Source organism: Papaver somniferum, chromosome 9 (assembly GCF_003573695.1).
Source record: "Papaver somniferum cultivar HN1 chromosome 9, ASM357369v1, whole genome shotgun sequence".
In the NCBI taxonomy this organism is placed as follows: domain Eukaryota; kingdom Viridiplantae; phylum Streptophyta; class Magnoliopsida; order Ranunculales; family Papaveraceae; genus Papaver; species Papaver somniferum.
The window spans coordinates 104885920-104910114 of NC_039366.1; the positions used below are offsets into that span (position 1 = coordinate 104885920).

At 36.3% G+C, this 24195-nt stretch overlaps 1 long non-coding RNA gene across 1 annotated transcript; it reads left to right on the top strand.

The window, feature by feature from the left end:
• Positions 1–18136: 18136 nt before the first annotated feature.
• On the top strand, positions 18137–23434 carry LOC113307859. Its single transcript, XR_003339355.1, has 9 exons — positions 18137–18428; positions 18634–19146; positions 19613–19715; positions 20207–20631; positions 20736–21069; positions 21207–21294; positions 21560–21634; positions 21880–21954; positions 23064–23434. It is a non-coding gene; the product is annotated as an uncharacterized LOC113307859 (long non-coding RNA).
• The last annotated feature ends 761 nt before the right edge of the window (positions 23435–24195 follow it).

Sequence of the window (24195 nt, forward strand, 5' to 3'; positions counted from 1 at the left end):
TGCCAAGCTAACCGCACATTGCCTTGGCCCCACCATGCCAAGCCGTCCGTGCCAAACCCTTTGCCCCACTATGCCAAGTCGTTCGCGCCATTTTCCTTGGCCCCAGCATGCCGGCCTTCCCTATGCGGCTACCGAAACGAAGGCGTGCGACGATCAACGGCCACCCGTCAATCCTAGATGCAAATCCTAGCCGTCTAAGTTCGCCAAACAACGCATGGTAATGGCCCAAAACCCTAGTTTTGGCCACGCCAAACCACGCCAAGGCATGCCATGCCACATGTGCCAATGGCATGCCAACCACCTTGCCGCGCCATACCATGCCGACCTTCCCTATGCGGCTACCAAAACGAAGGCGTGCGAAGATCAACGACCACCCTTCAATCCTAGATGCAAATCCTAGCAGTCCAAGGTCGTCAAACAAGGCATGGTAACCTTTGGCCCAAAACCCTAGTTTTGGCCACGCCAAACCACGCCAAGGCATGCCATGCCACATGTGTCAATGGCATGCCAACCACCTTTCCGCTCCATACCATGCCAGCCTTCCCTATGCGGCTACCAAAACGAAGGCGTGCGACGATCAACGGTCACCCTTCAATCCTAGATACAAATCCTAGCCGTTCAAGGTCGCCAAACAACGCATGGTAACCTTTGGCCCAAAACCCTAGTTTTGGCCACGCCAAACCGCTCCAAGGCATGCCATGCCACATGTGCCAATGGCATGCCAACCACCTTGCCGCGCCATACCATTTTGGCCTTCCCTATGCGGCTACCAAAATGAAGGCCTGCAACAATCAACGACCACTCTTTCATCTAAGGTGCGGATCTTAGCCGTCCAAGGTTACCAGCTAATGCATGACAACCTTTGGACCTAGTTTGGTCGCGCCTAAACAAAACCCTAACTTTTGGTCGCGCCTAAACTAGGCCATACTGATCATGCTTTCATGTCACTGGCTACCAAACGAAGGGTTGCAATAATCAACAACTACCTTTCCTCTTGACATGCAAAATCTCGACCGTCGAAGGTCACCACCGAGCCGGCAAGTCTCCCAATCTCAACTTGCTAGACAACAACAACGTGCTACATTTTTTTCATGAAAACACTCGAGACATCAACACATGTCACAAACTGGGGGATGCTCATTGGTATTAGTTTGGAGGTTTACAGCGTGCGGCGTACACTACACCCGTTATAAGAAAGTGTCATAAGGATGAGGCGGTTAGTAAATACAGGGAGTAATGGTGAAACGCTTTCTTTTATGGAACATCAATTCCAGGCGTTACCGGTTACCACCTCCTCCTATTTACTCACCCGTTTTCCATTTCTTAATGAGACTAGAGTACGTTTCACTTCGACTTTTATAAATAGGCATTACTTATTTCCACCGAACAAAAAGTTCATGTCAGGAGCATACAACACTCAAAAAACATTTGCTAGCTTTCCATCTGTTAGCTTCCCACTTTCTGATACAAGTCGTAGAAAACAACTACTCTTCCAGAATCAACTATTCTGGTCTCAGCACTTTCTTCGCTACCCTCCCCAAAACCAACCCTTCTCCTTCACTTTGTGACCGAAGCAAGTCTGGAACGACCATTTCTTGGTTTAGGCCGGATTTCTACAGATTGATCTCTCGAATCTAAAGTACTCCCTTGCAGTACATTGTTTAGGGTTTAAATTCGTTTCTCAGCCACACACCCGAAATTACCAAAATCAGCAGAAACCGTTTTCACCCTCAAACAGGTGGGAAACTAGATAATTGCAGTTTATTATTAGTTTTCGGTTGATTTGATTGACTAACAGTGGTTGAACTTTTATTGCACCTAGTTTGTTTATTCTTGAGAATCTTCTCTTCTGATATAAGATTCACTCAAACTAGATCGAAGTTTCGACGGGGATCTTTAGACTGTTTGTAGATCTAAAGACGTCTTGTGATAATCCATTGTTAACAGACTCCGTTATGTGTGTGATTGATCACAAGAGATTCAAGTTGATTGTGTGCAGGTGTTTATTGAAGATCTAAGAAGATTTGAAGACGAAGAAAATTTCTGATTTGGGTTCATAATCTTTGGTGTGCACAATACTGTTTCGGCTGGAAAAGGATCCAACTATAATCGTTTTATCTTTGTGATAGATTTGATTGATTAGTTGAGTAGATCGGCATCAATACGTTTCTTTGTGATTAAAAGTATTAATTGCATAATTTTAACAATTACTTTGGTAGTTGTTGAAAAGATAGATCTAAGGACCTGACAAAGGAGTTTATTGGGATAAACGGAAGAGCCTTTTGTCAAACTCATATCACTTGGTTGAAAAGAGTTGTTACCGAACATATTTGTTGTTCCTTTACTGTTTGGAATACGAACCAAAGGAATTGTTCCAAGTGCGTGACTTATTGCAAGTTGGAGGCGCAGGGATACAGACGGAACTAGATGAACTATAGGTTTAGTTGCTTGGTCTCAACTACACGAAGTTGGTTTAGATTTTGTATAGCGGCTTAATCCTGAGAGTACTCAATTCTGGACAAGGTCCCGGGGTTTTTCTGCATTTGCGGTTTCCTCGTTAACAAAATCTTGTCGTGTCTTTTACTTTTCTATTTCTGCAATTATAATTGTTTTATTATAATTAGAAGTAAAATACACAAACATTAATTCATATTTACTTGATAGCAATCCTATTGTGTTTGCTTAAGTCCGAACCTTTCATCAAGTAAACATACTTCGTTGTTGTATTGTCTCGATCTTGTATCCATAGTCAATCACACAAGTTATCTTGTTGTCGTATTGTCTCGATCTCGTATCCATAGACGATCACACGAAGTGTGAACCGATTCGTTGTATTTTCTCTACTCAGTCCATAGATAATCACTTTCGGAGAAAGGACTTATAGTGGAAAAGTTTTAGATTGAGGTATATTTGGGTACCCTCGTCTTTTCGGGTCGAAACTAGACCTGGCCTGAAAAATTCGCCACTTAGCCAGGCATGTTTACCAGTTAGCTAGATCCATAGTGGGTGCAAAAATGACAAACTTTATATTTTGTCATGCCCATAGGAACCGTCCTAAATAAGCCCTAAGGAAACACCCCATTTTTAACAGGGCCATTTTTATAACCGTTAAGTAACACATGCATTATCACATTGAAGAAACTCTCCCTCGAGTTAATATGTAGAAAGAACTTCATTCTCTCCATGAAATGTAAAAATTTCTTGCACATTGAAGATATTAGAGATGTTCCAACTTGATGGAAGATCAATAACATATGCATTATCACTGATTTTCTTCAAAATATTGAATGGTCCATATTTCTTCATCTTGGTCTTGTTATAAGTACCAATAGGAAATCGTTCTTTTCTAAGATGAATCATAACCAATTACCCTTCACTAAAAGTCTTAAGCCTTCTGTGTTGATTTGCATCTTCCTTGTATTTGTTGTTAGACTCTGCAAGCTTCGTCTTTACTTCTTGATGAATGAGTAAAGCTTTCTCAAGAAAGTTATCTGCCTTAACATTTGATTTTTGCAGTTTTGGAAGTACTATCAAATCTAAAATATGATTAGGAACTTTAGAATAAACAATCTCAAAAGGTGTCTTACCTATAGCTCGATTAACTGAAGTGTTATAAGCAAACTCCATATTTGGAAGGAGATTGTCTCATTGCTTTTCTTTTCCTCCAATAACCTTGGCTCGAACCAGATTGTCTAAAGAAACTTCAGTTTGTCCATCTGTTTGGGAATGAGCAGTTGTACAATACTGAAGTTTAGTTCCCAGATGCATCCATATATAAAGACTTCCAAAAGTAGCTTAAAAACTTAGTGTCTCGATCAGAAGTAATTGTCTTGGGAATTTCATGCAAACGTGCCACTTCTTTAAAAACTAAGTAAGCAATATTGGAGGCATCTGTTGTTTTCTTGCAGGCTATGAAGTGAGCCATTTTTGAGTAACAATCAACAACCACCATAATAGAATCATTCCCTCTGGAAGTACGTGGTAAACCAAGCACAAAATCCATGTTAATATCCACCCAAGGAGCTTATGAAATTGGAAGTGGAGTATACAAGCCTGTGTTTTGAATAGTCCCTTTTGACTACTGGCAAACCATGCATTTTTGCACGTACTTTTGAACATCACGTTTAAGAGAATGCCAGAAATAACGTTCCTCAACCAAAGCTATGGTTTTATCACGCCCAAAATGTCCACCAAGGCCACTGCCATGTAATTCTTGGATTAGATGAAGACGTAGAGAACATTGTGGTATACATAAACGATTTCCTTTAAAAAGATATCCTTATTGAATGGGAAAATTATCAACACTGCCTGTTGAAGAACCACACTTGTCCCAGATTTGCTGAAAATCTTTGTCTTCACTATACAGATCTTTTAAGAAATCAAAAGCTAAACTCTCATGTTTTAGAGTAACAAGAAGATGATCTCTTCTACTCAAAGCATCAACTACTTGATTAAATTTTCCACTCTGATGTTTAATAGAAAATGTGTATTGATTGATAGTAGATAACCACCTATCATGCATTCTATTGAACTTTGCTGAAGTTTTTAAAAAATTAAGAGCCTGATTATCAGTATTGACAAAAAACTCACTGTGAATAAGATAAGGGTGCCAGTTCTTAAGAGATTGAACAACAGAAATTAATTCTAACTCATAAGTAGATCACTTCTTCCTTGTATCTGAATTCTTTTCACTATAGTATGCAACTGGATGTCATTCTTGAGATAATACAACACGTATACCAACAATAGAAGCATCACAGTGGATCTCAAAAGGTTTATCAAAATTTGGCATGGCAAGAACATGAGCGCTACACAACTTTTCCTTGAGTAGATTAAAGATTTTATCTGCTTATTCAGTCCATTCAAAAGTATCACGCTTCAAACAATCTGTCAAACCAGATGCAATAGTGCTAAAATTCCTCAAAAATCTTCTATAGAAAGATGATAAACCATGAAAACTGCGCACTTCGCGTATAAATGTTGGAGTAGGAAAATCAACGATTGCTTTGATATTAGAATCATCCACAGAAATACCAGTATCGGACACAACATAGCCTAAGAAAGTGACTTTGTTTGTAAAGAAAGTGCACTTCTTTAAGTTCACATACAAAACATTGTCTTGTAGTGCCTTAAAAACTTCAGACAAATGTGTAAGATGTTCTTCTTTACTATTGCTAAAGATTAAGATGTCATCAAAATACACTATGGCAAATTTTCCAAGAAAAGGTTGCAGAACTTGATTCATAAGAAGCATAAAAGTGTTAGCAGCATTAGATAAACCAAAAGGCATTACTAACTATTCACATAAGCCTTTTTTTTCTTGAATGATATCTTCCACTCATCACCTTCACGAATACATATTTGATGATATCCACGTTGCAAACCAAGATTTGTAAATACTTTAGCACCAAAAAGCATATCAATCATCTCATCAATTCTTGGTATATGAAACCTATATGGTATAGTAACTCTATTTAAAGCTCTGCAATCTATACACATACGATGTCCACCATATTTCTTGTCTACTAAAAAGGCTGGACTAGCACATGGGATTTTGCTTAATCTAATCAAACCTTTTTTTAACAAATCATCAACTTGACCTTGTAATATCTCATGTTCTTTAGGACTTACTCTATAATGAGGTTGATTAGGAAGAGAAGTTCCAGGTATAAAGTCAATTTGATGCTGTAAATCTCTCAGAGGAGGTAAAGTATTTGGTAACTCAGCAGGAAATAATTCACCAAAAGAAGATATTAAAGGTTGTACCTTGTATGGAATTTTCACCATTGGCTTATCAACTTCATGAGAACTTAAAGAATGAGTTGGTTGCAAAGAATGAACAATGGTAGCAACTAAGGCAGTTGTGTTCTTATATGTTCGCTCCTTAACTGAACTAGAAGATTGTAGAGGCCACAAAACCTAAGTAAAACCTTCATGAACAAAAGTATAAGTATTCTCATGGCAGTTATGAACATCACGAATGTCATATTTCCATGCTTGCCCCAACAGTAAGCTTGCAGCACTCATATGAATAACATCCCATAGAGCATAATCCTCATATCCTGGGAAAGAAAACTTCACTAAACACTGATGAGTGATTTTTTGAGTTGAAGAACTATTTATCCAACCAACAAAATATGGATTTGGATGAGTAGTAACAGGTAAATCAAGTGTCTCAACTAACCTGGCAGACACATAATTTTATGTACTTCTACTGTCAGTAAACATGCTACAAAACTTCTCTTCAATAACACAATGAGACTTGAAAATATTATGTCTTTGAGTAATACATGGCTCAATAATTAATATGGGTCGAATAACTCCAAGAAAATATGAATCATAAAACTCATGTGCATGTAGATAATTAATCTCATCATCCCCCAGTGCATCCTCTTCAGGTGTTTCGTCATGAGTTTCATTAATATAAGCATGAAACTTGCGACAATCACTAAAAGTATGACCAGTCTACATGTCTCCTCTAAACTTAGTGTTAGAGCGTTGCTCGGTTGAACCCACCAAGCGTTGGTATGTCAAGTTTGGTTGTCTTATTTTAGTGAATCAAAACTCATGTTAAGAGTCGCTTGATTATGTACTAGAGTCAACTTCGTATAGGTTATCTTGAAAGTATTATGATATGAGACATTACAAGTATTGCGAAGTCTTGAAGATGTGAAGAAGCAAGGAGCTACAACGACAACAATCATCCTTCCACTTGAGGTTAGTGATATTTGACTTGAACTGTTTCATTCCCTAGCGTATCTTTCAAGTCGTGCATATTGAAAACAAAACTGCGAAGCATATTTGAACTCTGGATAGACATAGTATTAAGGAATACAATACGAGGTTTATTGCTTAACCATTAAACTCTGTAGATAAGACATCGCCATAATCATTTAAATGCTATTGTGATTATGTATGTATGGGTATGAGGTGAGGATTTCATCCTAGGGAACAATGTTTTACATGTGTTCTAAGGAAGTAAGTTCATAAACTTGTTTGTGAACCGAAAAGGAAATTGCCAGGCGTTATTGGTTTTGTTATTCATTGCATATCTTATGAACAACCAATATGTGTGATTGAGTATAACCGTTCACGACTTGTTTGTGTTCTTGGTAGAACTATTCACAAAGGCCTGACTTATGTATTGGTATGACTTTTATTAGTGAAACCGATCTTAAGTAATCACCTGAGATGGTATGATCGGGTTTGTGATTATATGTCTGACTAAATATGGGAGAGGGGAACCGATCCTAGTAAGAGCTGCAGTACATCACAAAGGGGAACCGATCCTTGTATGAGGTGCAACAAGGTTTATAGCAGAAAGGGGAACCGATCCTATGAACATGTGCAACACGTTTTTAGGCAAAGGGGAACCGATCCTATGGACATGTGCAACACATATAAGTTAGATACCATATATATGTGGGGAACCGATCCTAGTACCTAGTCAATCGAATTTTTGAAATCTAGTGTGACTATGCACAATACTCACATGGAAGGTAGAACCGAAACTTGTTTTGGTAGAACCGATAAACCCATGATTGTGATTTAATATTATTTGATCAATCGCATAGTTCTTGAAATTCGGATGAACCAATTCTAAACTTGTTTGGAAGTGTGGCAAATCGATTTCAAGGTTGTAAGTGTGAAAGAGAATTTACAAAGTAAGGATGTCGACATACTTTGAACACGTGCTATGAATGTTTATTATTTAATTGTTCAAAGTTATTCCTTAATAGCTAAGGGAAGAGAATCCCAGGATCGAAACATAAATAAGTTAAGAATCTTTTAATTAAGGTATTTAACTTCATTTTGTAGGGAAATAAGAATTAGTAATGTGCATTTACTAATTAGAGATTTTCCGAGAGATTTCGATCATTATTTTTGGACAGAGCATTTCCAGGAATTATGAAAACCGAATTCGTGTTTTAATGAATATCTGGAGAATATTTTCGGTTTTGGAAATTCCTTGGTGTCCAAACTTCCTTGTCTATAAATACTTGAAGTTTGCCTTTCTAGCAAACTAATCCTTCGTAACAACAAGCTTCCTCTTTGTTGTGTTGTTACTGGTGTAGCCGCCTACTCGGAGAGGAGAGTAACCTAATTAGGAGAAATATCTTACGGCCGCTCAGTTTAAAGTCTTCTTTGGGATTGAGAAGCTCTAGCGTGTACCGTTGGTGGGAAACTAGATAATTGCGGTTTATCTTTTGTTTTCATTGATTTGATTGACTAACGGTGGTTGAACTTTGAGTGCACCTAGTTTGTTTATGCTTGAGAATATTCTTTTATGATATAAGATTCACTCAAACTAGTTCAGAGTTTCGACAGGGATCTTTAGACTGTTGTTAGTTCTAAAGACGATCATGTGATAATCCATTCTTAACAGACTCCGTTCTATGTGTGATTGATCACAAAAGATTCAAGTGATTGTGTGCAGGTTATTATTGAAGATCTAAGAAGATTTGATGATGAAGAAGAAGATATTGAAGATTTCTGATTTGTGGGTTCATAATCTTTGGCGTGCACAATATGTGTTTCGGTAAAAGAGGATCCAATTAATAATCGGTTTATCCTTGTGATAGATTGGATTGATTAATTGAGTAGATCGGCATCAACACAATTCTTTGGATTAATAATGTTGTTGGCTTAATCTTAAACGATTACTCCGGTAATTGAATATAAGATTGATCTAAGGACCTGATGAAGGAGTTTACGTTAAGATAAACAAAAGAGCCTTTGTCCGACTCATATCACTTGGTTGAATAGAGTTGATACCAAACAGATTTGTTGTTCCTTTACTGTTTGGAATACGAACCAAAGGAATTGTTCCAAGTACGTGACTAAGGTCGGAGGCGTGGGAATACAGAAGGAACTAGGTGAACTATAGGTTTAGTTACTTGGTCTCAACTATACAAAGTTAGGCATAATTTTGTGTAGCGGCTTAATCCTGGGAGTATTCAACTCTGGACAAGGTCCCGGGGTTTTTCTGCATTTCCGGTTTCCTCGTTAACAAAATATTGCTGTGTCATTTACTTTATATTTCCGCATTATAATTGTTTTATTATAATTAAAATAAATTACACAAATGTTAATTCCTATTTACTTGATAAGTGAATCATATTGTGTTTGGTTAAGTCCGAACCTTTTTATCAAGTAACATACTTCGTTGTTGTATTGTCTCGATCTCGTATCCATAGACGATCACACAAAGTGTCAACCGATTAGTTGTATTGGCTTGACTCAGTCCATAGGCAAACACTTTCGGAGAAAGGACTTATAGGTAGGAAAAGTTTTAGCTTGAGTTATATTTGGGTACCCTCGCCTTTTCAATCGGTATCAGAGCAGGCAAACACGAAAAGATCTAACAATCTGTGTTTGGTGCGATCCAACCTATAAGAATGAATATAATGAGTGATTCAGTTAACGTACCACCAAGATTTAATGGGACAAATTATCCATTATGGAAACCGGCTATGAAAGCTTTTCTTCAATCCCGAGATTTTAACACATGGTTATTAATCGAAAAGGGATACCAATGTCCGGTGGATTATTCGGAGTCTGAGTTTAAAAGCTTAGCGTCTTATACTCTTGAAGAAAGAGCTCTTGCAAAGCAGAATTCTGATGGTCTGAATGCCATCATACATACAGTTAGTCATGATCTTCTACATCATGTGCTGGCTTGTAGAACTTTTAAAGAAGCATGGGATATTCTTGAGACTGTATTCGAAGGAGATGAATCTGAAAAAGAAGCTAGACTTCTCACCCTTTCATCTGAATGGGAACATCTCAATATGGATGATAACGATACTTTCGAGGAGTTTAACTCTAAACTTTCTGAGATTGTTAATGCATCTTTTTTCCTTGGAAAGGCCATACCTGAAAAGGAAATAGTATGCAAAATTCTCAGATCGTTACCATCCAGATAAGAGTCTAAGAAACATGCCATAATAAAAGGAAATGATCTTTATACACTTACTCGAATCTCTCTTGTAGGAAATCTAAAGATCTTTGATAGAGAAATTCTGTTGAAGAATCAAACTGAGAAACGTTGCCGAGAGGTTAAGGCACCCGTTGAAAAAGAGATTGACTCAACCATTATGTTTTTAGCACAACGAATTAAGAAAATTTTATCTATTGATAAAGGTGTTCCTGATATACTATCAGTTTGTCGTAAAAAGGATAATGATGAAGTACAATGCTTCAAGTGCCGTAGAATCAGACATATGGTAAAACATTGTCCCAGCAGAAGAACTAGGAAGTGCAATAAGGCATATATCTCCACTCTTGTTGATATTCCGGAGGAAGAATCCAATGAAGAAATATCTAATTGCAATGCACTTCTTGCCAACTCTAATTGTGATGATTCCGGTGAGTCTAATCAACTCGTAGAAAAACGTGAGTTGGAGATTAAGGAAAATAAAAGGTTAAGCCTGGCACTTGAAAAACTTTTGAAATTCCTCTCAGATAAGACCTATATGGTAGAACCTGAACAAGAAAAATTGGGTGAAATACCAAGAGATTCGGAAACTAGTTTTTCTGATGATACGACAAGTTCTTCATGTGAAGAAAATAATCTCACTGCAATCCTTTGCAAAATCAAACTTATCAATGCTCTTCGAAAGGGGATAAAGAAGACTGGTAAATTTCTTGGTTTTCAAAAGGAGATTGCAAACTCTTGCAATTATAAGAGAGAGAAAGAACTGAAGGGAACACATTCCATTGTGTTTATGAGTCATCCTAATGATTTCTTCGCTAAATATGGTGAGAATAATTCTCATCTCAACACACACTGATTGTGTTGAGTTATGCATCCTCACTTGTTGCCCAAAAATTCTGATTGTGAGGAAGCATAAAATCTGGGCAAGCTAGTCATGACTGTTTCTTTAGTAAACAAATAATGAATATTTCTTATTTTTGGGAAAAAATAGTTTCGTTTTCCTTAAACCAAATATTTTTATATTCCTTGATTTTCTCCCATCCTATATATCTTCTTCCTGTCCGAAAGAAGATTGTCATTTGTCAATGGAGAAATCGGTAAAAGAAGAGTCATCTCTTGATGATCTTGCACTCTGTGCATCAGTTATGACTGAAACTCATGTTGTTTCACTTCATGATAACTCTCAAGACTCTCTAAGAAAACAGATTCACTATGTTAAAGGTTTTATTAGATATCATGAACTGATGATAAAGGATTCAAAATAATTACTATCTAATCTTCATTCTCAACTGCTGGAGATGAACAAATCTACTGAAAGGGGAAGTGCTCAGAGGAATTCAAATCCAGTTTTTGAAAGCAATCTTCACAAGAACTGAGAGAGAAAAAAATAGACATTAATTTTTGATTTCTTTCATCGATTGTATTGATCTATTATGAATAAAACTATTATGAATAAAATTATTTGATTTATAATTTTTCTTGTGATAGTTTTCGATTTACATAGCCCGTGATTTAATGCTTTTATCTTATTGCTATGTATGTTTATGGGATGTTTGATTTCGGTTTTACTACCTTAATATTCGATCTCATATATTGTGAACCCTTGTGGTTTGGGTGACTTTTTGATTTAGCAGGATTAAGTTCTAGCCCATGTTGGTAGGCTTTATCAAAGAATCATGAGGGGTTCTGGTAGAAACAATATGCGAAAAAGTCACAATATGTTGAATCAGTTTTGGTTTAGCATAAAAGCATATGTGTTTCGACGGTTTTCAACTTTTACTTGCAATTGTTAAAACCGATTTTCAACCTTTCTCTGGTAAAGGTTGGTTGTTGTTATTCTTTTGTTTTTGCATAAGGATGACAACATGATGATATTTCGATATCAATTCTCCCTGGAAGAAGATGCAATCATATAGGAGAAGTAGATGCGAAATTCGAGGTAACAATCTTGTTAGTTAATTGTTTTCCTGTTTAAGAAAAGCCTGAGTTTATATCATATATATATTTATTGTTTTTGCTTAACAAAATTTTGATTCAATTGATGTTTATTCCATGATGTGTGTGTGGATGTGTGTGATTCAATTGGTTCCGGTTAAGAAAAACTATTTTTATCTTGCTTTATTGTGTGGTATCAATTGTTTAGGCTTACAAAATTTCGGTGCAATTGCGATGTTTTAATGCTTATGTTGTTTCAATTGCTTCCGGTTGAGGTGAATAATTATGCAAGTTGATTTATGTTGGTTTGTATGAATTATTTATGGCTTAACGAAATAAAAGGATTACGAGATGAGTTGTTTAGTCCAATTCGATTCCGGATAAGAGAAACTAAGTTAATTCTGATCTTAGTTAGACTTATCGAAGTGAGGTTTCGGTTACTCAAGTCTAATCGAATGCCTTAACAAGAAATGCTAGTTAACTAACCTAGTACTTTTCTTGTTTAAAATTGAAGGCCTAAGTTTATGGATAACTAGAACCTGATGAGAAAAATAGAGTTATCTTTATTTTGGTCTTACCGAATGAAGCAGTTGTTTTTGAAAAATCGGTTTAGCAAAGGGACTAAGGTGCTTAGTTGATTTTTGTTTTTCTAAACTAAATTGGAAAAATTATTTCGGAAATTTTTTTCCTTGGTAACATATCAAAATAAAACTACTTGTAGTTTCGGTTTTGATATTGGTTATCAGAACATGATGTGTGGAACCCTCGTGCCTAACTCTACAGGTTGCAAGTCTATTTTGAGATTTGTAAGATTATTTTCGTGTTGTCCTTTATTTTTTCGTCTCTTTGTCATTTTGTGACAAAAAGGGGGAGAAATATATGGAGTAAACAAGTGATATTGGCATTGATTTTATATTGATTGGTATCGCTAAGGAAATGAACATTGGTGCTTAAACATTTTATCTAAATGAAAGAGTGAAAGCACAAACTAAGGGAGACTAACATGTCATATTAATTGGTATAACAAAGACGTGCGGATTGAATATCTACCTATCTTCCTTAGGGGGAGTATTTGCTTTGTTATTATAATGTCAACAATGGCATTTTCAAGGATTGAATGTAAGCAGTTTACTGTGATGTTGAATTCGTGAATCAAGCATATGTATAATGAATTATTGTAATTTGTTATCCATATGATGTAAGAGTTTCGTCACTAAAATTGACAAAGGGGGAGATGGTTAGAGCATTGCTCTTTTCAACCCACCAAGCGTTGGTACGTCAAGTTTGGTTGTCATATTTTAGTGAATCAAAACTCATGTTAAGAGTCGCTTGATTATGTACTAGAGTCAACTTCGTATAGGTTAGCTTGAAAGTATTAGGATATGAGACATTACAAGTATTGCGAAGTCTTGAAAATGTAAAGAAGCAAGGAGCTACAACGACAACAATCATCCTTCCACTTGAGGTTAGTGATATTTGAATTGAACTGTTTCATTCCCTAACGTATCTTTCAAGTCGTGCATATTGAAAACAAAACTGCGAAGCATATTTGAACTCTAGATAGACATAGTATTAAGGAATACAATACGAGGTTTATTGCTTAACCATTAAAATTTGTAGATACAACATCGTCATAATCATTTGAATGCTATTGTGATTATGTATGTATGGGTATGAGGTGAGGATTTCATCCTAGGGAATAATGTTTTACACGTGTTCTAAGGAAGTAAGTTCATAAACTTGTTTGTGAACCGAAAAGGAAATTGCCAGGCGTTATTAGTTTTGTTATTCATTGCATATCTTATGAACAACCAATATGTGTGATTGAGTATAACCGTTCAAGACTTGTTTGTGTTCTTGGTAGAACTATTCACAAAGGTCTGACTTATGTATTGGTATGACTTTTATTAGTGAAACCGATCTTAAGTAATCACCTGAGATGGTATGATCGGGTTTGTGATTTTATGTCTGACCAAATATGGGAGAGGGGAACCGATCCTAGTAAGAGCTGCAGTACATCACAAAGGGGAACCGATCCTTGTATGAGGTGCAACAAGGTTTATAGCAGAAAGGGGAACCGATCCTATGAACATGTGCAACACGTTTTTAGGCAAAGGGGAACCAATCCTATGGACATGTGCAACACATATAAGTTAGATACCATATATATGTGGGGAACCGATCCTAGTACCTAGTCAAACGAATTTTGGAAATCTAGTGTGACTATGCACAATACTCACATGGAAGGTAGAACCGAAACTTGTTTTGGTAGAACCGATAAACCCATGATTGTGATTGAATATTATTTGATCAATCGCATAGTTCTTGAAAGTCGGATGAACCAATTATAAACTTTTTTAGAAGTGTGGCAAATCGATTTCAAGGTTGTAAGTGTGAAAGAGAACTTACAAAGTAAGGATGTCGACATACTTTGAACACGTGCTATGAATGTTTATTATTTAATTGTTCAAATTTATTCCTTAATATCTAAGGGAAGAGAATCCCAGGATCGAAACATAAATAAGTTAAGAATCTTTTAATTAAGGTATTTAACTTCATTTTGTAGGGAAATTAGAATTAGTAATGTGCATTTACTAACTAGAGATTTTTCGAGAGATTTCGATCACTATTTGGACAGAGCATTTTCAGGAATTATGAAAACCGAATTCGTGCTTTAATGAATATCTGGAGAATATTTTCGGTTTTGGAAATTCCTTGGTTTCCAAACTTCCTTGTATATAAATACTTGAAGTTTGCCTTTCTAGCAAACTAATCCTTAGTAACAACAAGCTTCCTCTTTGTTGTGTTGTTACTGGTGTAGCCGCCTATTCGAAGAGGAGAGTAACCTAATTAGGCGAAATCTCTTACGGACGCTCAATTTAAAGTCTTCTTTGGGATTGAGAAGCTCTAGCGTGTACCGTTGGTGGGAAACTAGAAAATTGCGGTTTATCTTTTGTTTTCATTGATTTGATTGACTAACGGTGGTTGAACTTTGACTGCACCTAGTTTGTTTGTGCTTTAGAATCTTCTCTTCTGATATAAGATTCACTCAAACTAGTTCATAGTTTCGACAGGGATATTAGACTGTTGTTAGTTCTAAAGACGATCATGTGATAATCCATTCTTAACAGACTCCGTTCTATGTGTGATTGATCACAAGAGATTCAAGTGATAGTGTGCAGGTTATTATTGAAGATCTAAGAAGATTTGAAGACGAAGAATATATTGAAGATTTCTGATTTGTGGGTTCATAATCTTTGGTGTGCACAATAGTTGTTTCGGTAAAAGAGGATCCAATTAATAATAGGTTTATCCTTGTGATAAATTGGATTGATTAATTGAGTATATCGGCATAAACACAATTCTTTGGATTAATAGTGTTGTTGGCTTAATATTAAACGATTACTTCGGTAATTGAATATAAGATAGATCTAAGGACCTGACGAAGGAGTTTATTGATAAGTGAATCCTATTGTGTTTGGTTAAGTCCGAACCTTTTTATCAAGTAACATACTTCGTTGTTGTATTGTATCGATCTCGTATCCATAGACGATCACACGAAGTGTGAACCGATTAGTTGTATTGTCTTGACTCAGTCCATAGACAATCACTTTCGGAGAAAGGACTTATATGTAGGAAAAGTTTTAGCTTGAGGTATATTTGGGTACCCTCGCCTTTCCACTTAGAATAAGGATTATGAGCTTTAATTAAAGGAGGAAATTGTTGTTGATAATTTTTACTTCTAGTGTTTGTAGCATCACGATGTTGAGGAGCTTGAGGTGGTTTAGCAGACGGAATATGCATTACCGGAGCATTGTCTGAAAGAAGAGATGAAGTTTGTTTCTGTTGAGAAGCTTGACTAGAATTTATGTCATGTGGATCAACAAAAATTGTTAATCCCCTGTCACTTTGGTCACCATAATAAGAATTATATGGTTTTGCCAGTTTATAATAATGTTGATAACGAACCTGTCTCGGCGATGCTTGTCTAGAAGTACAGAGAGCATGCCTTTCTACTTTAATAGTTTGTTGGATAGCTTCAACCATTGTAAACACGGATTGTGTCATCCCTTGTTGAATTAAGTTGTTCAAACCATCTATAAAACGTGCAACTAATTATTCTTCAGTTTCATTAAATTGGTTACGAGCAGCTAAACCGTAAAACTCAGCTATGTATTCTTCAACGGGTCGAGCTCCTTGTCGACAGTTTTGAAGTTTGAGAAACAGTTGTTGTTTATAATCTCTTGGTAAAAACTTATCTCTTAATAAACCTCTCATTCGATTCCAAGTACGTATATGAGGTTTGTGATACTTACTGCGATCGTCACAAAGTGTTTCTCACCAAGCTGCAGCTCCACCTTTTAGTTTATATGCTACTAGTTTCACTTTAGAAGAGTCAGGGACGTCCATGAAACTGAAAAATGATTCTACTTCATAAAACCAGTCCAGTAAGTCCTCAATTTGTAATCCATCGTGAAAGTTAGGTATATCAGCCTTTAACTTATATTCTGGTAGAGTCCCATAAGGATTCATACTAGACTTTAATCTTTTATCTTCTATCCACTGTGCTTCGAGTTCCTCGACTTTGTCATCTTCATTACCGTTGATAATCACATTAACATGATGTTTATGAATATAACCTTCTAATAGTTCTGTGTGTGGATGATGTGAAATATTCCCAGGAATAGAAGTATTCTGAATAAAAGAAGTTTTAACTTTTATTGTTTCATCACCTTATAATCTTTTGTTTTGTTTTCTCCTTCTTCTTCTTTATTATAATCGACTAACACAGGCATCTCTCTGTCATCCACACCTACATGTTTGGCCATCATGATCATGTAACCTGCATGTGAAGCTAACTTCTTTTCTAAATCATCAATCTTTCCAAGCTTTTTTTCAAAATTTTCTGTGAGAGTTTTGATATTTGTTTCACTGATTTCAAGTTTGCTTTCGATATTAATAATATAAGTTTGGAGTGGTTTCAAGAGTTCTGCAATATCAGCTTTTGTAAGCGACTTATCTGCCATTGAAATTTCTGGAAGATAAAAATTGTTAAGGTTTTGAGTTGCGGAAGCGGTTTAAGGATCTGTTTCTAGATAAAAATCTAAAAACTCCGTATCTGATACCAACTAGTGTAGCACAGATAAAGAGATAGCAAACTAGTTGCTGAGGTTGTAAAATTGATAATTAAATTGATAATAATATTGATAATTAGATGTCTCTCAAAACAAGAAGGCATAGCCTTTAAATAGGTTTAGAAGAACCGATTAAACAGAAAAGAAAAAGCAAATCTAAGCAAATTAGGAAAGAAAAGAACTTGCAAGGCAAGTAAACTTAAACAAACGTAAAGGATCAACTGTAATAGTTGATACATACGCATGGGATCAATTGTTATAGTTGATACAAAGATAAGGGATCAACAATCATTGTTGATACAGAGAAAGATGTACTACACCATGGGGAGATTTATGGCCGTTAGATCTGATACTACATGGCTGTGAAGACTAGACCGGTCGGCCGAACATAGGCCCTGCCGGTCTAAACATCACTGAACGGTATAGTCTTGACCGAGCAGTCGAAACTAGACCTGGCCTAAAAAATTTGCCACTTAGCCAGGCATGTTTACCAGTTAGCCAACTCCATAATGGGTGCAAAAATGACAAACTTTATAGTTTGCCAAGCCCATAGGAACCGACCTAAGGAAGCCCTAAGGAAACACCGCATTTTTAACGGGGCCGTTTTTATAACCGTTAACACGTGATGCTACGACATTAAATAACATCCAAATCCGGATCAGAACTTAACGACGGCTGAGATACATCTATACTACTCCCTCCGTTACTTTTTAATAGGCTGGTTTCTATAGATAAATGTTTCAAAAATATAAGTTGGTTTCCTAATTGGGAAAGTCAAATGTTACTTTGGTTTTGCAGGATCACTTTTCTCTTAACTTCTTTTTATGACAAGTATCATGTGGACCATCTCACTTTATTTCTTTTGCTGACAAGTGTCATGTGGACCATTTCACTTCACTTCTTTTATTGACAAGTGTTACGAGGACCACTTTTAATGAATGATTGGTTCTCTTAATTTCGTTAATTTTCTCTAAAAACAAAACCACCCTATTAAAAAATAACGAACGGAGTATATATTTGACCTCATTTCTTTGACTTGTCTTTGTCTTTCTTTCACCATAAAACTCCGCCTCCACCACACCTGCTTCGCATTTGAGAACAAAAAATCAAACCCCAAAAAGCTCTCTAATCTCGAAGTAATTTTCTGATTAAAACCCAAGCTCTTGTGCTGTATGAGAAATTGGAGGTATAGGTGGTGCTGGTAATTTGTTGAATTAGTAGAATTTGGAAGTGATTCTTGAAAACATTAGAACTTACTAAATTAGTTCATGCTGTGTTAGACTTGATTGGATTAGTTCATGCTTTGCTTAATTGTAATTGGTGGTGCTGGTGGAGGTATAAGTGGTGGGGAATGGTTGAATTGGTGGATTAGGAAGTGGGGGTAGTGTTAAAAGAAGTTCAGCAGATTCCTATGGTCCCGAGTAAGATGAACTTTTTCATATGGTTATACTGGTCATGAGCAAGTCTCTTAACAGTTTTTAGAAACGTCATTAATTCATAAACGCTCTTTTAGATCATATATCACTCTAGTAGAAATGTAGAATCTACAGATTTTAGACCAAACGGGTTTGACTGTGTAGATCTGTTTTCAATTTAATGAAGAATATTATTGATTTGATTTTGCAGAGACAAGTTTTCATCGTATACGGGAAGGATGCGTAGGAGAAAAAAAAGAAGAAAACCGAATTTATTGATTTGATCTTGGTTTTGTTTTGTTGACGGAATTTTCAATGAGTGTTTTTGACGAATGGGTGGTGGTCAGGTGGTGTGGTATCTTAAGGGTATTTTCGATATTTGAAATACTGACCTGGCAAATACCTGGCTAGAAGCGGCATATGCGGTGACACGTGTGAAACTTAATAGGGTCAACAACATTTCCTCTCGAGAATGTCCTACAAACTGGGCTGGGCTTGGGTAACCCAGCGAATCTATTTTCCTTCTCTTCAAAACCTCAGAAGCGGCGGGAATTCAAATATAAGAGAGGGGTTACAATTCCATTTATTTAGTCTCTTATTTATTTAGTCTCTTCTCTTCCACAGAAGAACTCTACATTCCAGAAACTTTCATCTCTTTTATTCCGACAGAATAACTCTACGTTCCATAAACTTACAGTATCAGATTTTCATCAGTTCAGTTCAGGTAATGTTGTACTAACCTTAAAATTCCTGATCAATTTTCGATCGATTTTGTGTTTCTACTGGTTTCGAGGTTTTTTTTTTCCGTTTTGGAAGTTAAAGTTATCATCGTAGCGTTATTAGCTTCAATTTGTTTTTCGATCTTTGATTGTTTGTTCTTAATCAGTTTTTTCAGTCTTTCATTCTCTATTGTGTACGTTTTCTTTTGCAACAATTTTCTCTGTTTCAGATCTGTATTTCATCACTTCGTCTATTGATTTTTTTTTATTCATTCTTATTTTTTTCTCATCATATTTGTTTGATTATTGTGTTCATTGCCGATTTGATTTTTTCATCTTTCTCTGATTTGATTTTTTTTTCTCTAAATCTACTAGAAACGGATAATAACTTTCCTATTTGATTCTAAATCTACTGATTTCATTTTTATTTCTGTAAGACACTGATTTTGTTTAATTTTGTATGATTTCCAGAATGAAGGTTTATGTGAAATTAATAAGTGGAAGGATCATTATTTTGCAAAACTACTCAATTGAACAAAATCTAAAGCTACAAGACAAGTTCGGCAGTCCACCGGTAAAAACTTGAAACCGAACCACTTCTGACTGATTCTTTCTTTTCTATGAATATGACAATTCAAGGTTGTGAAAGCTTGAAACCTAACTACTTCTGAATGATTCTTTATATTCTATGAATATGTTCAAGGTTGTAAAACAACATAACAAAATGTCTTAGACACATACTTTGGTGTAATTAAACTTACTAAATGAAGTCTAATGACAAATAAATGAGTAGGATTAATAGTTGGCTGGCAAAGAAAGAGGGATCACCAAGTAGAAAAATTGACATTAGGTGCAAACTCTGTTGTCACTTTAACTTCTTGTAAGAATTATGAAGTGTAGTTAGCAGTAACTAATAAGAAGAATTAGGAAAAAGAAGTAACTAGTGTGGTAATTCTATGCATATGGACTTTAGGTATCTTAGTTTTTAAACCATCTAATTTGAACTTTGGGTCAGATTTCTGGTATTTTGGTACAATAGTATTAATTTATCTTCTGTTGTTTCAGGGAAGTAGTTCAGAATGCTTGCTATCAAAAGAGTTATTGATTGTTAACAAACTCAAATTCATAGTTGATCTGAAGATTCAAAGAATTTTAAACTTAAGAGAACGGACGAAGGTTTACGAGAGTTTAAGCATCGCCTTCCAGATTTGAAACATACCCGTCTTACCTTTCAACAAAAACAAAAGGAGAAGTCGTTGTTGATGTGGGAAATTACAAGAACTGGTATCACGGCTAAAGAGTTTAGATCAAATGCAGATCTATTAGAAAATAATACACAAATCAAGGCTCTAGTGAAGGAGATTGATCGTCTTGATCAACTAATGAGATACAAGACTGCTATGCTGAATTGTTTCAACGAACGGTTTATAACCTTGATCTCTGAATTAGATGTGATTGATCAGAAAATCAAAAATACTAATTACATTTTGGTACGTTCTTTAGATTATCTTACTTTTTTTTCTTCAATGAAAGTAGGCCCTTCTTAGGTTTCAGCTTCGGTTAGTATAATCTCTTTTCTTTTTAAATGTTTCAGAAAAGTGGTAAAATGGTAACACCAGTCCAGGCTGGCACTGATGGATTTGGGTATGGAAAGGTCGAGAAGATGTCGGTTTCTCGAATGTCCTTAGAGAAAGAATTCAGTGCTTTTGCAGCATCCAAGGGGTTCAGTCAATGCAAGGGCCAAGGATCCAGGTGATATAAAAGCTTCAATTAAACGAGCAGCAGCTAAAAGATTTGCCGAGGATGCAATTGCCAGGTCTTCAAGGGTAGGCTCAAGTAGCAGCTGCGGTATGCAAACTTTGTTGGATAAATTGGAGGGTTGGAAAGTGGCAATAGAGGAGGGAAACTGGCTCAGGCATTATGAACGAGTAAGTAACTATAAGGGCCTTATCTTGCTCGATGTAATTTTTAGTTTGGTTTGAACGATTGCCAACTTGATTTGACCCCCTTTACACTGAGAGCAATAGCGCGTGTTGTATCAAAATATTTTTTTTGTGTTTAACAGGAAGAAAATTGTTATAACGCTGGAAAAGTAGCAGAGCATCATCTAGAACGCGCCAAAAAAGCGTGGGTACTGGTCAGCAAACTACCATGTGAGCCAGTTAACATATTCAGTTCAAGTGGTGCATGTTATCTGCATTTTTAATACTTACAGTTCATTGCTCACTTTATCCGTTGTAAGAAGAGAACACATAAGCCAGCCAATTATATTGGTAGATTTGTGTTGGGTGCATCTTTAGAAGTGTACTAAAAAAGCAACCTTGTAGTCTCCTGTCCAGTGCCTAGATTTACTTTAAAGTTCTTTCGTGCTAGTTTTGTAGATGATCTTTTTTTCCTTCCGCTCCACCTCTTGTACAGAATTTGAAAGCCGAAGTACAAGATTGGGAAGGATTTAAGAACGTGCAGATAATGTTTAACAACGGAACGTCAGAAGTAAGTAATACAATAGAACCTCCATATATTAATACTCTACATAGTAATAACCTCTACACATTGATACAAATCATAGTCCCAATATGGGAAATCTTACTTTGATCAATCTCTATATATTAATAACCTCCGTATATTAATAATTTTTTGCTTGCCCAAGAGTATTAATATACGGAGATTCTACTGTATTTTGTGTTCCTTTTTAATATCTGAAGTGTAAATGTTATTAACCAGTCAGTTGAATACAGGTTTCTATATTGGAGGAGTTGTGTGCGTATACAGACTCTCGTAAAAAGCGAGAAGCGGAGGAGCAGAGAACTGGGGTATGTTATCTACTCTTGTTTACTTTAACATTCTCTATTCTGTATTGTATCTGTTATTAACTTGTGTTGGTGAAAATCCTGTGAATAACTTGTGTTGGTGAACATCCTGTGAATAGACATATTTTGGGAAATGGGCGTGTATTTTTATTTATTTATCGAAAGATAGATTGTATTACTTGATTAAAACAAACTTACATTCCCGGGGAAGGTAACCCTATGGTAGTTATCAGTTACAATCTTTTGAAGAAAATTAGGACAGCAGAACTCCCACACCAGTGGGCTGGAGTTAGTGAGATGTTGTAGTTGATTTTTGACAACTTTATTAGCTAAGCTATCTGCCACTGGTTTGCCTCACGACATGTGTATTGGATATTGAACTCTGGTTTATGTTGTAGTATAGGTGCTTTGTTTCATCTATCATGTTCCTCGAGTACCAAGGTTGTGTTGCTGACTTGTGTATGAATGTGATCATAGTCTTTCCTTGGGAATGCTTTGCGCACTTTACCAACCTAGAGCAAGGGCTCGCGGATAGTGAGTCTGCTTCAAAACTAACCTTTTGCCATTGGTGTTGTACTACTAATCTAGCTGTCCATAGTAACCCCCATGCTTCTGCAATTAGTGAAGTTGTAATACCTAGTGAAAATGCCATCGCCCTTGAGTACCCTACTATCTGAATTGATTTTTACCCATTCCGGTTGTGGAGTTAGCCATCCCACTGAAATGGTTCTTGTTTTCTTCTGTCAATGGGGTTTATGTTGAGAGGTTGCTGTTGGAGGAGGTAGATGTTTGAGTGCCCATAGGTGTTCCTCTTGCATTGTTTTGCTGTAGATTCTCAAGTTTCTTGCTTGCCAGATGTGCCAAATAGTGAAGCATACCAGTTCCGTTGTATCTTATTTACTTTGGTTTCTAGTAGTTGGGGTTTGTTGGTGATATGATTAGGTGAGTGTGGCTGGATCATTTGTTGTTATTTGGTGGTGTCAATGATGGCGGTTGTGGTGCTGTGGTGGTTGATGGAGGTATTGGTTGAACTGTGGTAGATGGCGCAGTTGATTCCCCCAAACCATTACCATTTAGATCGTTTTCGTGCTGATTTAAGATGTTGTTTGCAGGTGAACAAGCGGTTGAAATTACGTGTTGTAGAAGGAGAGACACTTTACGCATCCAAGATTGATATGCCGCCTTCTCTACCGGAGGATGCCACACTAGCTGCTCCTGAAACTTCAGCTGCTGTTTCTCCCCTCCCAAAATGATCAATTATCTCCTTGATTCTTTTGTTTTTCTGGATGGACACAGACATCTACTGGAGGGTAGTATTACGAAGCCTCATCTATAGTTGGTATTAATGTAGTAGGAATTTCTGTTGGTATATATGTATGTCTATGAACTCGCTCTTTACTGGTGTCAAAATGTCTCGCATGTACACTTATACAGAGCAGGTACTATAAGCATTGATTAGAAAAACGTGCTGAGATAAAGAACTTTCCAGAAACATTTTTATTCCATGTAGGCTTTTCTTTTTTCTTTCTGGTGGGTATACTAATGATAAATAAGAATACCTTGCTGTCCTTTCCCAAAACTTTTTCCTTTTTTTTGCCTGCGAAAGTTTTCTTCTTCTCAAATTTTAGATGACATGATCTTGGCTGCAACTCTAGGATGCGAGTGTAACTATCACTAGAAAGGGAAGTATTTGAGTTCTTGCTAGGAACGATGGGATCACATATATGCACTTTGGGCCTTGGTCACTTAAAAGCTAGTGAAAGCTTTTAAGCATTTATTCATACATCGGCAATCAGGATTACAGCAGTGAACAAGAGCTGGATATATACAAAGAGAGTACATACATGAAAATACTTTTCAAAGTTAACATCACCAACAATCCTCTTAGTAGATTTTAAGACTTCACATCTATATTATTAACACACCCTTGAAAGAAGCAAAGAAAATCCATACACAGCCAAATCAGAAGGCTGTTACCACATCAAGAAAACAAGAACTAACTCCAAAAGTTCCTTTTTCTGGGCCATTAATGTTGAATACCCCCGCCATGAGAAAAAACTTCAACGACTTCATAAGTGAGGAAGCTGAAGCGTACAGTTACAAGTAAAATAAAGACAGAAGATAGCCAGTGAAACTCCAAACCTATTTATAGCCTGCAAACATGAAACGAGTTCTATAATTCTCCAAACCTATTTATAGCCTGCAAACATGAAACGAGTTCTATAATTACCAAACTATCTGGGA